The 11,707-nt window shown below is 39.8% G+C and overlaps 2 pseudogenes; both read left to right on the top strand.

Annotated features, from left to right (window-relative positions):
* The window catches only part of LOC102840066, a 1,013,887-nt pseudogene that overhangs the window by 482,799 nt on the left and 519,381 nt on the right, over nt 1-11,707 (top strand).
* LOC102816856 overlaps nt 11,413-11,707 on the top strand; it is an 8,400-nt pseudogene continuing 8,105 nt past the window's right edge.

Raw genomic sequence — 11,707 nt, 5'->3', positions numbered from 1 at the left:
AGTCCCTGTATCTCAGAGCCCTGCCGTTCCAAGGGGGAGTACTATTGAATCAAAAGAAAGCAAGGGCAAGAGATTATTTCTGATCATGCTGCATTAAAGAATCTTCTAAAATGTTGTCAGCCTCTTATATGAGTCCCTTGAGGGCAGGTTTTTGTTGTTAAGTACTGTCCAGTTGATTCCAACCCTGTATAGGGTTTCTGAGGAGCAGTTGGTAGACTTGAACTGCTGACCTTGCAGTTCATACTGCTTTGCTATATGGTGCATTAACTCACAGCATCATACCAGGATTCCTGTGGGCAGATTAGAGTCTTGGTAATTTCTTTGTGGTAGTCCTTGTCTCAGAACCCAAGGCAGCTCAGTTAGACCTTAATCAGAGCCTGTTGGGAGATGATTTGTTTGAGTACTGGCTAGAAATTCAGTGCTGGGAACTTTATTTTTGAGATTGTACCCTCACTTACATTCACCCTCTATTTGTTGCTATTTCAAGACAGAGAAGACAATTATTTCACTAAAAAATGGAAAGAGAATTGAGAAAAATTAGCCAGGGAAGCCCAAGATAGTGCTAATACGTGGTAAAAATGAGAAAAAGAGGGAAAGGGATACAGAACACTAAAGAAGGAGTTTTAAGATCAAAGTGTATTCTTGAAGATAACTTTGCTTATCTGATGGGTTTTGGCTTGCTTTGTCTGTAAGACGGATGCTCAGGTGAACAAAATCGCCTGCTCTTCCTTCCAGATTCCTTGAACAATGTCCCATCAGTTGCAGGACCAGGACAAGCAGCCTTGCCAGTCAACTTCTGTGTGTCTAAGTGGCTAGAGCTGTGACTATACACAAAATGATCAGAATCATGTGCACCTCCCAAGTGCCTAGAGCCATGTCCTCCTCCCAAAGGGCTAGAGTCATGCCCACCACCAGAATTCCCCTAGCAGCTCTGCCAGCACAAGTGCTCTTCTGTGCAGTCTCCACTGTCATGCCAACAGCAGCGACTTATCAAGATCAATAAGAGCAAAAACCACCAAGGCCATGATGCAAGCAAAAGCAATAGCTCCCACTAGTATGGTGTCATCATTTCTTCTGAAATCTCTCATGGTGATAGCTGGTGCTTCCTTTACCTCTATCTCTGGCTGACTTTTTACTTAGAAAGTACCTCATTCTGAAGTTGATCTCTTTCCTTTCAGGGTTAAGTTCCTCTTTGACATTGCATCATTCTTGGGGTTGTCAGGTTTCTCACCCCCCTCAGAAGAAAGAGAAGCAGAAAAAAGTCTAAGTTATTTGCAATGTAGCCTTTCTTTGTTGTGTGTCTGAGACTCTGGCAATGACATCTAATGTATGATGTTGTTGTTAAGTGCCATCGAGTCAATCATGACTCATAGCAATCCTGTATAGGGTTTCTGAGGAGCAGTTGGTGGGTTTGAACAGCTCAGCTTGTGGTTCGAGGTCCAGGCCTGATCCTACAGTGTCACATCTTTCTAATTATATTTCTGATTCCCACAGAAAATTTGTTTTATGGTGGAATGCCAGTGTTTTTCTTTTTTATTCTGGGTTGTTAACTATATCAGATTAGTGGGATTCTGTTTATTTTTATTTTCTTCCATTTTTCTTTTACTGATTAGTTTCTAGATTCAAGATAGCATAATTAAACCACTTGTTAATTGGTATTGGTTTGAAATTTGTACAAAATTTTGTTTTGGTATGATTGCATATTGGTTTGATTTCATATAGAAATAATATATATATATATTTAAATGGAAACTCTGCTCATTACAAATCATATGATTTTAGACAAGCTCTAATGAGATTATATTCTAAGTTTTTAAGATATAACAAGATATCTTCAACTCAGCATAGTCATGTTGTGAAGTGCCATTGAGTTGGTTCCGACCCATAGTGACCCTGTATGGGGTTTCCAAGGAGCAGCTGGTGAGCTTGAACTGCCACTTTGCAGTTCTAATGGCTTTGCAGTCTGGTGCATTAACCCTCAGCGCCTCACCAGGGCTCCCTCATAGTCATAGAAGGCATTTCTTTCTTTCTTCAGCCATCCATTAAAAATGTATTTATTGAATATGTACTACCTGCCTGGCACTCTTTAATGTGAACAAAACATGTAAATATTTTAATTTCCTAGAACTTAAATTATACTGGAAGGGACAGAAATGAATACATGTGAATTAAGATATAATATCATTGAATAATAAATATTCTCAAGATCATGTGAACAGTCATCGGGTAGAAACTAATGAGAAAGGGACCTCAGTCTTAAAGGTCTAGATGAAATGAATAAGCTATGGGAACATGAAAGATATAAGTCTATGGAACAACAAGAAAAACATAAACACTATAGTAAAAACTTCAAAGTGGCCGATGTGACTGCAGGAGAGTGTTTGAAGGAGAGAATGATGAAGGATGAATTTAGGAAGCTAGCCAGAGGCCAGGGAATTGCAAAGAAATGGTATGGCACACCAAGTTTTGTTCAAGCGCTTTGGGAATATTAGTAAGATTCTCCCCTGAAACCAGTGCCTTCTTATTGTGTGCTGTTAGGTCGGTTCTGACCAATAGCAGCCCTGTATAGGGTTTTCAAGGAGCAGCTGGTGAGCTTGAACCACTTACCTTAGATCCTCTGAATTCCCACTTAAGAAACTTGGTGTTTATATCTTTAGAAATTATATATATAGAGATAAACTATATATTTTATATTATGCATAGAAAAATATATAAACTAGAGAGAGAGAGAAGAGAGAAGAGACAGAGAGAGAGAGGAGCGCTGGTGTGGCCTTGTGGGCAAGTTCGGAGGTTCAAGCTAACCAGCCACTCCTTGGAAACCCTATACAGGGTCACTATGAGTAGGAACTGACTTGAAAACATTTAACAACAGCAGGTATATATATTTTTTGCTCTTGTTAAGCACCTTTGAGTTAGGTCTGTCCCATAGTGATCCTGTATATGGTTTCTGAGGAGTGGATTATGAGCTTGGATCACCCATTTTGGGGTTCACATCAACATTATAGTCCAGCGCACGGAGAGCCACACCAGGACTCTCTGTCTGTCTCTCTCTCTATATATATATCCATATGTACACAGAAGCACCGTGGCTTCACATGAGAAGCAGTGGGCTGCAAACTACTAGCTTCACAATATAAGCCTACCAGCTGCTCTGCAGAAGAAAGGTCTTTCTGTTCCTATGAAGATTTAAGGTCTTGGAAACCGTATACAGGGTTGCTATGAGTCAGAAATGACTCGACAGCACTTAACTACAATGTACATACATATTGTTAGCCTCCTTTCTTTTAGATTAATTGGACATATTTTATGATTCTAGTGTGTTTCTAGTATTGACTTAATAGTAACACTCTTCCTTGTGTGTGGTTATTATTGGATTTATGATGTACACAAAAACCTTCAGAAATTGTTACACCACTCCAAGTATATTATAAAGATATTATAATTTGTAATATCTTCTTCCCATTCTTTGTGTTACTTTTTCATCCTTTGTCAAACATTTTATTTCACAGTATGTCATAAACCCCACCACTTTTTTTTCCTTTTTTCCTTTTTTTTTTTTTTTGTGTACCGTGGCGTCTGTTCTGACTCATAGCTACCCAGTATAGGGTTTTCGAGGCTATAATTCTTTACAGGAGCAGAAAGTCTCATCTTTCTCCCACGGAACTGCTGGTAGTTTCAAACCACTGACCTTGAGGTTAGCAGCCCAACTTGTAACCACTACACTTTTGCTTTAGTCAGACAATTATCTTTAAAATGATATTAATTTTTAAAAATGTTTATGTTTATCTTTATTTTTACAAGGCCAAGAATCCCTTCAGGATCGCAGTGGCTCTGTAGGATAAGCACAGGATTGTAAATCACAAGGTTGGAGGTTCGATTCCACCTACCTTTCCACCGGAGCAATATGAAGCTATCTGTTTCTGTAAAGATGTACAGCCTCAGAAAACCCTTACAGTGTCGCAGTGAGTCAGAACTGACTCAATGGTGTTTAACAATAACAACCAAAGTCCCTTCATGTGTCTGTGTTGATGCAAGTTTCCATCAATCAGGCATGACGCTCCTCCTTTCTGAAGATCTTCCCTTAGCATTTTCTGTAGTGCAAACATGCTGGAAAGGAATTCTATCTTTTGTGTGTTTTTTTAAAAATCTAAATTTTGCATTCATTTTCCCCCAGCATATTTTTGTTTAATTTAAAGGGTTCAGAATAAGATGGCATGAAAAATGTCACTGGAGATTTTTTATTTACTGTAAAATTGGGGGGGGGGGATGCTTATAAATGCTGCATATTTCAAATCTATTTTTTTCTTTTACATTGTGAATACTAAATCAGTATCAAGCAACAATCTTATTCAAATGTTTCCTATTTTATTTTCATTCACTTGTGTGTGTGTGTATGTGCCCTCATCTGTTGAGTTATATACAGTTGTATCACCTATGTAGGTTTGTGTCTCTTCCACCAGATTCACCTGAGTAGTTCCAACATCAGAGGGTCTTCTGTTACCACTTTGTAATCACACTCACTTCCCTCCTTCCCTAATCCCTGGTAACTACCAATCTCTCTCACGTCTATGTTTTATGATTTCAAAATATTACATAAATGGAATAAAACAATATGTAACTGGCATTGGCTTTTTAATTCCGTATAATTCCCTAGACATGCATTCAAGTTGTTGCATTTATTTCTAGTTTGTCCTTGTTCATTGATGAGTATGGATGGTATTGCTGTGGGTAAGTAAAAAACTATTGCTACTAGGGTTACCGCTCACACATGCATAGGTTTATCCAGACTAAATGTGTTTAAACATTTCTCTGTGTTCAATGGGTGACGCCAGACAAGTTCTCTCAGTAATACACTTGCCTTAATTTTGGTTGAGTATCTTAAAGTAAAAAAAAAAAAGTCCCATCCAAACAGTTGCTTCTGAGGGGTTCTCCTGGGACAGTTAAATTCAGGACAGAAAGGTAAGCTCAGAAGGCTATAGGAAACTTTTGGGGGGAATTGTAAAGTGGTAGTCTTGATAGATTTGATCAGAAATCCTAGAAGGAACATGGGTACTAATTATTAGGAAGAAACTAAGAAAACTGAAAACTACATTGGTGTGAAAAGATCAGGAACATTGAGCCAAGGATTTTTCTTTTTCCCATCATGTAAATACACTTCTCAAAGGTAGCCAGGACCATCTTAGGAGAATTTTGATGAGAGACCTTACCCCATCCATTCTACAGCCCTGATCTTGTCCCTTTAGACTTCCTTGTGTTCCCCAAACTCAAAGAACATTGAAATGCTCAGTATATAGCTTTTGATCAGGACTGCCATGTTCTTGGCCTGTTGACCTCTGCCCTGCTTGGGCAAGTGTTACAAAGGTCATTTAACTCTGCCGATAAATGCCTAAAGGCACTTCACTCTTCTAGTTGACCTCCGTCTGACACTAGACTCAACTCTAGTTCCGTGGAGCAGCAAACCTAGTGCCTGGAGGCAACCTGCTCCACCAGCAACGCTCCTTCCCAAAGGCACTCAGCATTCTTGCCACCACCATGTCTTGTGCTGCTCCTTAGGTTCTGCTGCATCTGCTGCTGCTCCTTTTCTGCCACTACATCTCACCATCTCTTGTCATGTCTGGTGTTACACCCAGTTCTCTGTCTCCTGTTGAGGAGGTTCAGCACAGGAATCTTCAATTGCTATCCTCCTTTCCACCTCTGGAATGGCTCATTTTAAACTTAGTGGGATGGCAAAACTGACCAATTCCCACACAGTGTTCTATACACCTGATTTGCGTAGTCCCACTCCACAAAGGAACCATACACCTCATCTACATTATCAGCAAACTATCCACTCCCCTTGATCCAAGCCCCTCACTTTTGCATATTCCCATGCAGTCATTTGGGGGGAGTTATAAAGGTGATAGGGCTCCTGGTGTGGCACTGCAGGACAATGCACTGATCACAAAGCCAGTTCAAGCCTACCAGCTGCTCCTTAGAAAGCCTAGGCAGGATCACTATGAGTCAGAACCTACTGGACAGTACTTCACAACAACAACAACATATATGTATGATATGATTTTTAATTCAGAGTCCTGTTGTGGTGTTGTAGGATAAGCATTGGACTCTAATATCAGTTTGAACTACAAGGTCAGTGATTCTATCTCACTAGCAGCTCCTCAGAAACCCTAAACAGGAACGCTATGAATCAGAACCAACTTGGCAGCACTTTACAACATTTTTTTATTCGTTCTCTGTCTTTTACATGGGCACTTAGATGACTTAAATTTAAGGTTATTACTGAAAACAAAGTGCCTACCTCATTCATATTGCTATTCACTTTTTAAATGTTTCTTATCTCCTTTGTTTTTTTTATTCTGATTTTTCTGTTTTCAATTGAATTTGGTTGCTTTCTTGTGATGAGTCTTTATGCTGTCTTCCTTCTATTCTTTTGAATATTGCTTCTTGGTGATTTCTTAGTGGTTACCACATATGTTCTGGTAGCGTAGTGGTTACGAATCGGGCTGCGAACCTTAAGGTCAGCGGTTCGAAACTACCAGCCGTTCCACGGGAGAAAGATGAGGCTTTCTACTCCCGTAAGGATTTACACCCTCGGAAACCCTGTACAGGGTCGCTATGGGTCGGAAGTGACTCGACGGCACTTAACAACAACAACAACCACATATGTTACATTGCATAACTTAACATTTTCGACAATGTTTAACATATGAACAGCAGTTACCATAAAAACCTTCACATAATGAATCTCTTCCTGATATGCTCCTCCCTCCCCCATTTCTGTTGCTCTGACTCTATTAGCATCAGTACACAACCTGTATTAAATAAATTTACTTTGTACTTATTTCTTACTAACTTGGTGTTGTACTGTTTGTGGGATTTAATTATTGGGTTTATTCCCTGAAAGTATCATATATCCTTATGACTGTCCCTGTTGTTGCATTTTTTTGATATTTCTCTATTATTTTTTCCCTGTGTATGTTATTGTTAAGTGCCATTGAGTTAGTTCTGATTCAGAGAGTGACTTTATATAGTGTTTCTTCTAATTGGGATTTGTGTAACTTCCTGCATTTGCCGGCTTGGTTCTCTGATCAGATCTAAGAAATTCTCTCATGAAAAATCATTTCTATGTCTTTATTGCTGCCATGGTGCTCTGGGATTCCAATAATTCTAATGTTAAATTTCTTAGTTCAATCCCATATTCCATCTACTTCTTCTTTCGTCTTTCTTTGTTCAGTTCTCTTGTTTCTTTTGAGAGCTGATAAGTTCAGTTGTTTTGTCTTCTAATTCATTTATTTGACCTCAGTCTATTCAATTCTAGTTTTGAGTGTTTCTCTTGCTTTTTCTTTATTTTCCAGTTCCAGTGATGCTTTTTTTCAACTTCTTTTTTGAGTCTGTCATTTTGTTTTTCCATGTCTTCCCTGATTTCCACTATCTTATTTTCTGTGTGTTTTTTGTTTTCTTTAAACATTTCAGGCTGAAAATGATCAATTCTTTGCATTAGGCAGTTTCCATAGAGAAATTTCCTCTTGTTCTTGTTCTGTTTTGACTTATCCTTCTTTTCTTGTGATTTTGTATAGTTTTCTTTTTTTTGATATTGTTGTTGCTGAACTAGGACCTATTTTTTTTTTCTTTTCTTTTTTCATTTAAATTTTGTATTCTTTTTGTGTTGAAATTTCTTCTGATTGGACACTCTGACAAGTGTCCAGCAGTCAAATCAGAGGCTGTACCCAGTAGCCACCCTGTGGCAGCCACCTTCTCAAAGATTCACAGCCCTGGAAATCGCACCAAACAGTTCCATTGAGCCCCACAAGGTCATGTAAATCAGAATGAACCGAGTGGCAATGGACTTGTATTTTCTGATCACCACTGTTGTTATGTAAGTGTTGTCCAGTCAAATCTAACTCCCAGTGACCTTGTATAGGGTTTCTAAGGAGCAGATGTTGGGTTTGAATTACAAATGTTGTGGGTAACAGTCCAGTGCTGATCCTACAGAGCCACACCAGGACTCCCTGAGAACCACTAGAGGGCACTTTTACCTTTACGTTTTTTTCAGTGCTGATTCAGTTCTGGGTGCTTGATCTCTGGAATTCAATACACATGAATTCCAGAGATCAAGCATCAAGTGAGACCAGTTTAACTGGTTGCTGACCCTGAAGTAAATGGAGTGGAGCCTGATTTTCCTGAGGTGAAGGTGGGGGACTTCTATGTTTTTCTTTCATGAATTCCCCTCTATAGGCGCTCTCTCCCATAGTATCCACTGTGGGCAGGGAGCTATCCATTTCCCTCTGTGTGGCTGTCTGTCCAAAGTATTCCCCTTGTCTTGCAGTCTCTTTAGTCACTGCCAGTCCTAGTTCTTGTCAGTCTCATACCTCAGTGAGAGTCAACATTGCCCTTTCTGGCAATGTCATGGTCTCCCTTCACTCCCCTCACAATTGCCCAGCCTGTGAGTTCCCATGGCCAATCTGTCTCACCTTTAAAAAACTGGTCTACCATTGTCTCAGATTGGCTCCCTTCTACCTTCCCAGTTTGGGGTGTTTCCAAGTGCTATCCCACAATGGCTACAATGAGTGAGTGCTTGCCATGCGATGTTAGTGGCTAGGTTTCCCCAGCTTCTGTACCATTTCTGGTCCTCCACTCTTTTCTGCTTCTGGACTCTGCCAGACTCTACAACACCTGAGCTGCCATCCAGAGTTCTACCTCAGTCTGTGCTTATTTTCATCTGTTGTTCAGTGCGTTCGTTGCTGGGAAAGTAAATGGGAGTGAGTGTTTGCTCACTTTGCCATCTTTCTCTGTCTCCCCTATAAATATTTAATAGGAATTCCTCCCCCTCCACACACACACTTTCCACTACAGTAAGAATAGAAGTCCCTGGGTGGCACAAACTGTTAAGTGCTCATCAATTAGCTGAAAGATTGCCAGTTTGAATCTTCCTAGATAGAGGTGCCTTGGGGTCCTGGTGTGGCACTGTAGGTTAATGTGCTGGACTGAAAAGTTGGTTTGAACCACAAGTTGGCAGTTCAAGCTCACCAGCCGCTCCTCAGAAACACTATATAGGGTTGCTATGAGTTGGAATGGATTCAAAGGCACTTAACAACAACAATGGAGGTTTCTCAGAAAACAGGACTGGTGATCTACATATGAAAACTCAGCCATTGAAAGCCTTATGGGGTTGCTGTGAATTGAAATAGACTCAACAAGTAGAGACTTAATCATTCTGGAGGGAAGTCAGGATGGATTAAGCAGAAAATTGAGGTCTTATTCTTCAGGGTGTCCTGAGAAGAAAAAAGCCTCCAAAGAAGATAGGAGAAGGCCTCTCTGGGGGCTCATGAAAAATAAGTTACATCTGATGTTTTATAGAAAGCAGGAAAGACCTAGGAGGCGTTTAGGGTGTCAAGGAAAGGTTTGATGTGATCTAAACCCAGAGGTCTGATCCACTCAGCTGCACTGCCAAGAGAAACAGGAGATAAATAAAAAAACAAAAATCAAGAAAGTCTCTTTTAGGAATATGATTTCTAGGAATATAGTAGCATTCTACCCACAATAATTAGTAACAATAATGCAATAATAATTCATGGCAAAAATATCTTCAAATGAATGGCAATTAATTTAATGACTTAGTAACGAATAACCTGCTGAAATAAAATAGCATAGGAGTAATATCTGACCTCTTCTGACTTCACAAGAGAGCGGGGCTGGGGGAGGAGAATCACCATCAACATCAGCCCAAGGCCAATTCCTATGAAGCTGAGGTCAGACATGCCTCCACCTTCCAACCTTCTGTACCAGTTCTGCTTCTAACCATCCCTCCCACAGTTCTCGCTACTTCTCATCAGGGTTAAATAACTCATTACAGTAGACGTATAAAACTCACAGACAATACTCACAATTGTGGGGCTTATTAGGGAAGTTAACAGGTTACAATTCAGGGTCAGAAATTCTCAGGGGATATTTCTTCTAGTTAGGACAGCCTCTCTTCTGCCTTGCCCACAGGCAAGTCTCTCTCTGATCCCGAGGCTTTTGGCCTGACCTTTGCCTTGTTCTGGCAGTGTTACCAAGCAATTTTAGGGCTGCTGATAAATGCTGAAAGGACAGTCCACTGAACTATAAGCCTCACTCCAAAGACACTTGGCTCTTGCTCCATGGGTCAGCAAAGTTAGCTTCTCCAATTAATTACCTGGAGGCATCTTACTCCATTTCATCCTGCCTGAAGGCATTTTGCTTCATTGTACTGTGGACTTTGAAGCCCACGACTCTTGTCTTGTGCTCCATCTCTTGCTTTCGCCTTTAGTTCTGCTGCTGTGGCTCCTCTGGTGTCACAGCTCTGTGTCCCATTTGTATTCCCAACAATGAAAAAGATTCAATGTGCAGGGATCTCTAGGTCCAAAGGTCATGCTCCATTTCTGGTTCTTCTTCCTTCACAATATTGAGATTCCTGGTTCCTACTCCTGAAATGGCTCGTTTTCTATGCATGGTAGAGTTCCAAGTTTTTGTAATCACAACCCTGTTAACTGAATCATATCATCTTATAAGAATTTTCTCCCACCTTTCCTTATCCGGATCCATCAAGCAAAATGTTGCTTAATGGGAGTCACAAAGACTATGGGTAAAAGAGCCATAGGAAGTAATTCACTGCACCACACCTGCCCAAAATCTTTTCCTGAATTTATCATGTATTTTCTTAGCCATCGGATTATAATTATTTAAGCACATAAATAAATTAAAATAGCACATGTCCTTTGAAAGGCCAAATAAGGATGTTATTCAGAAGCTGGATTTTCAGAGATAAGCCAGGAAGTCAAAAAGTATGGTTGCCCTTCAAAAGTTAAATGAGTGGCAGGGGATCAAATGTGAATAATTCTGTAGGAGTTAGGAGCAAGTAGTGTAAAGTGACTTAGGACCTACGAAATGTGTTCTATGGTGTCAGCCCAGGGGCTGTTATTTAGAGACCTGAAATGCAGAAGCTTTTGGAATGCTGGTGAGGTCCCAAGTAGTCTACAGTGATACAGATTTTAAGGCTAAAAGCCAAGCTCAAAACATTTTTGTACTCTAATTGGAGAAACACAGTGTGTGAAAATATAGGCTAGACAGTCACTATTGGAAGTCTTGGGTGGCACACATAGTTAGCTCTCAGCTATTAACCTAGCACTGACTTTTTTCTTTAGTGGATTCTACCAAACAAGGAGAGAGATGCTGACATCAATTTGACTCAAACTATTCAAGAGAATAGAAAAGATGGAATACTCCAAATTCATTTTATAAAGTGAGCATAACCCTGATATCAAAATCAGACAAACACATTACTACAAAATAAAATTATATGCTGATATTCTTCATGAACACAGATGCAAAAATTCTCAACAAAATCCTAGCTAATAGAATCAAATATCCTATCAAGAAATAATATATCATGACCACATGGACTTCATGCAAGGCCTAAAAGAATATTTCAACATTAGAAAAACAAACATTGTAACCCATCGCATAAATAAAACTAAGGAAAAGTGCCACATGATCATATCAATTGATCCAGAAGAGGTATTGAAAACTCCAACACTCATTTCTGACAAAAGGACTTACCAAAATAGAAAAAGAAGGGAAATTCCTCTTCAGCAGTTTGAAACTACCAGCTGCTCCGCGGGAGAAAGATGAGGCTTTCTGCTCCCATAAAGATTTACAGCCTCAGAAACCCTGTTCAGGGTCGCTATGGGTC

The sequence above is a fragment of the Chrysochloris asiatica genome, unplaced genomic scaffold (assembly GCF_000296735.1).
Source record: "Chrysochloris asiatica unplaced genomic scaffold, ChrAsi1.0 scaffold00042, whole genome shotgun sequence".
NCBI classification, from domain to species: Eukaryota; Metazoa; Chordata; class Mammalia; order Afrosoricida; family Chrysochloridae; genus Chrysochloris; species Chrysochloris asiatica.
The sequence above is the reverse complement of the archived record's forward strand: the minus strand, read 5'-3'. Positions and strand labels throughout refer to the sequence as shown.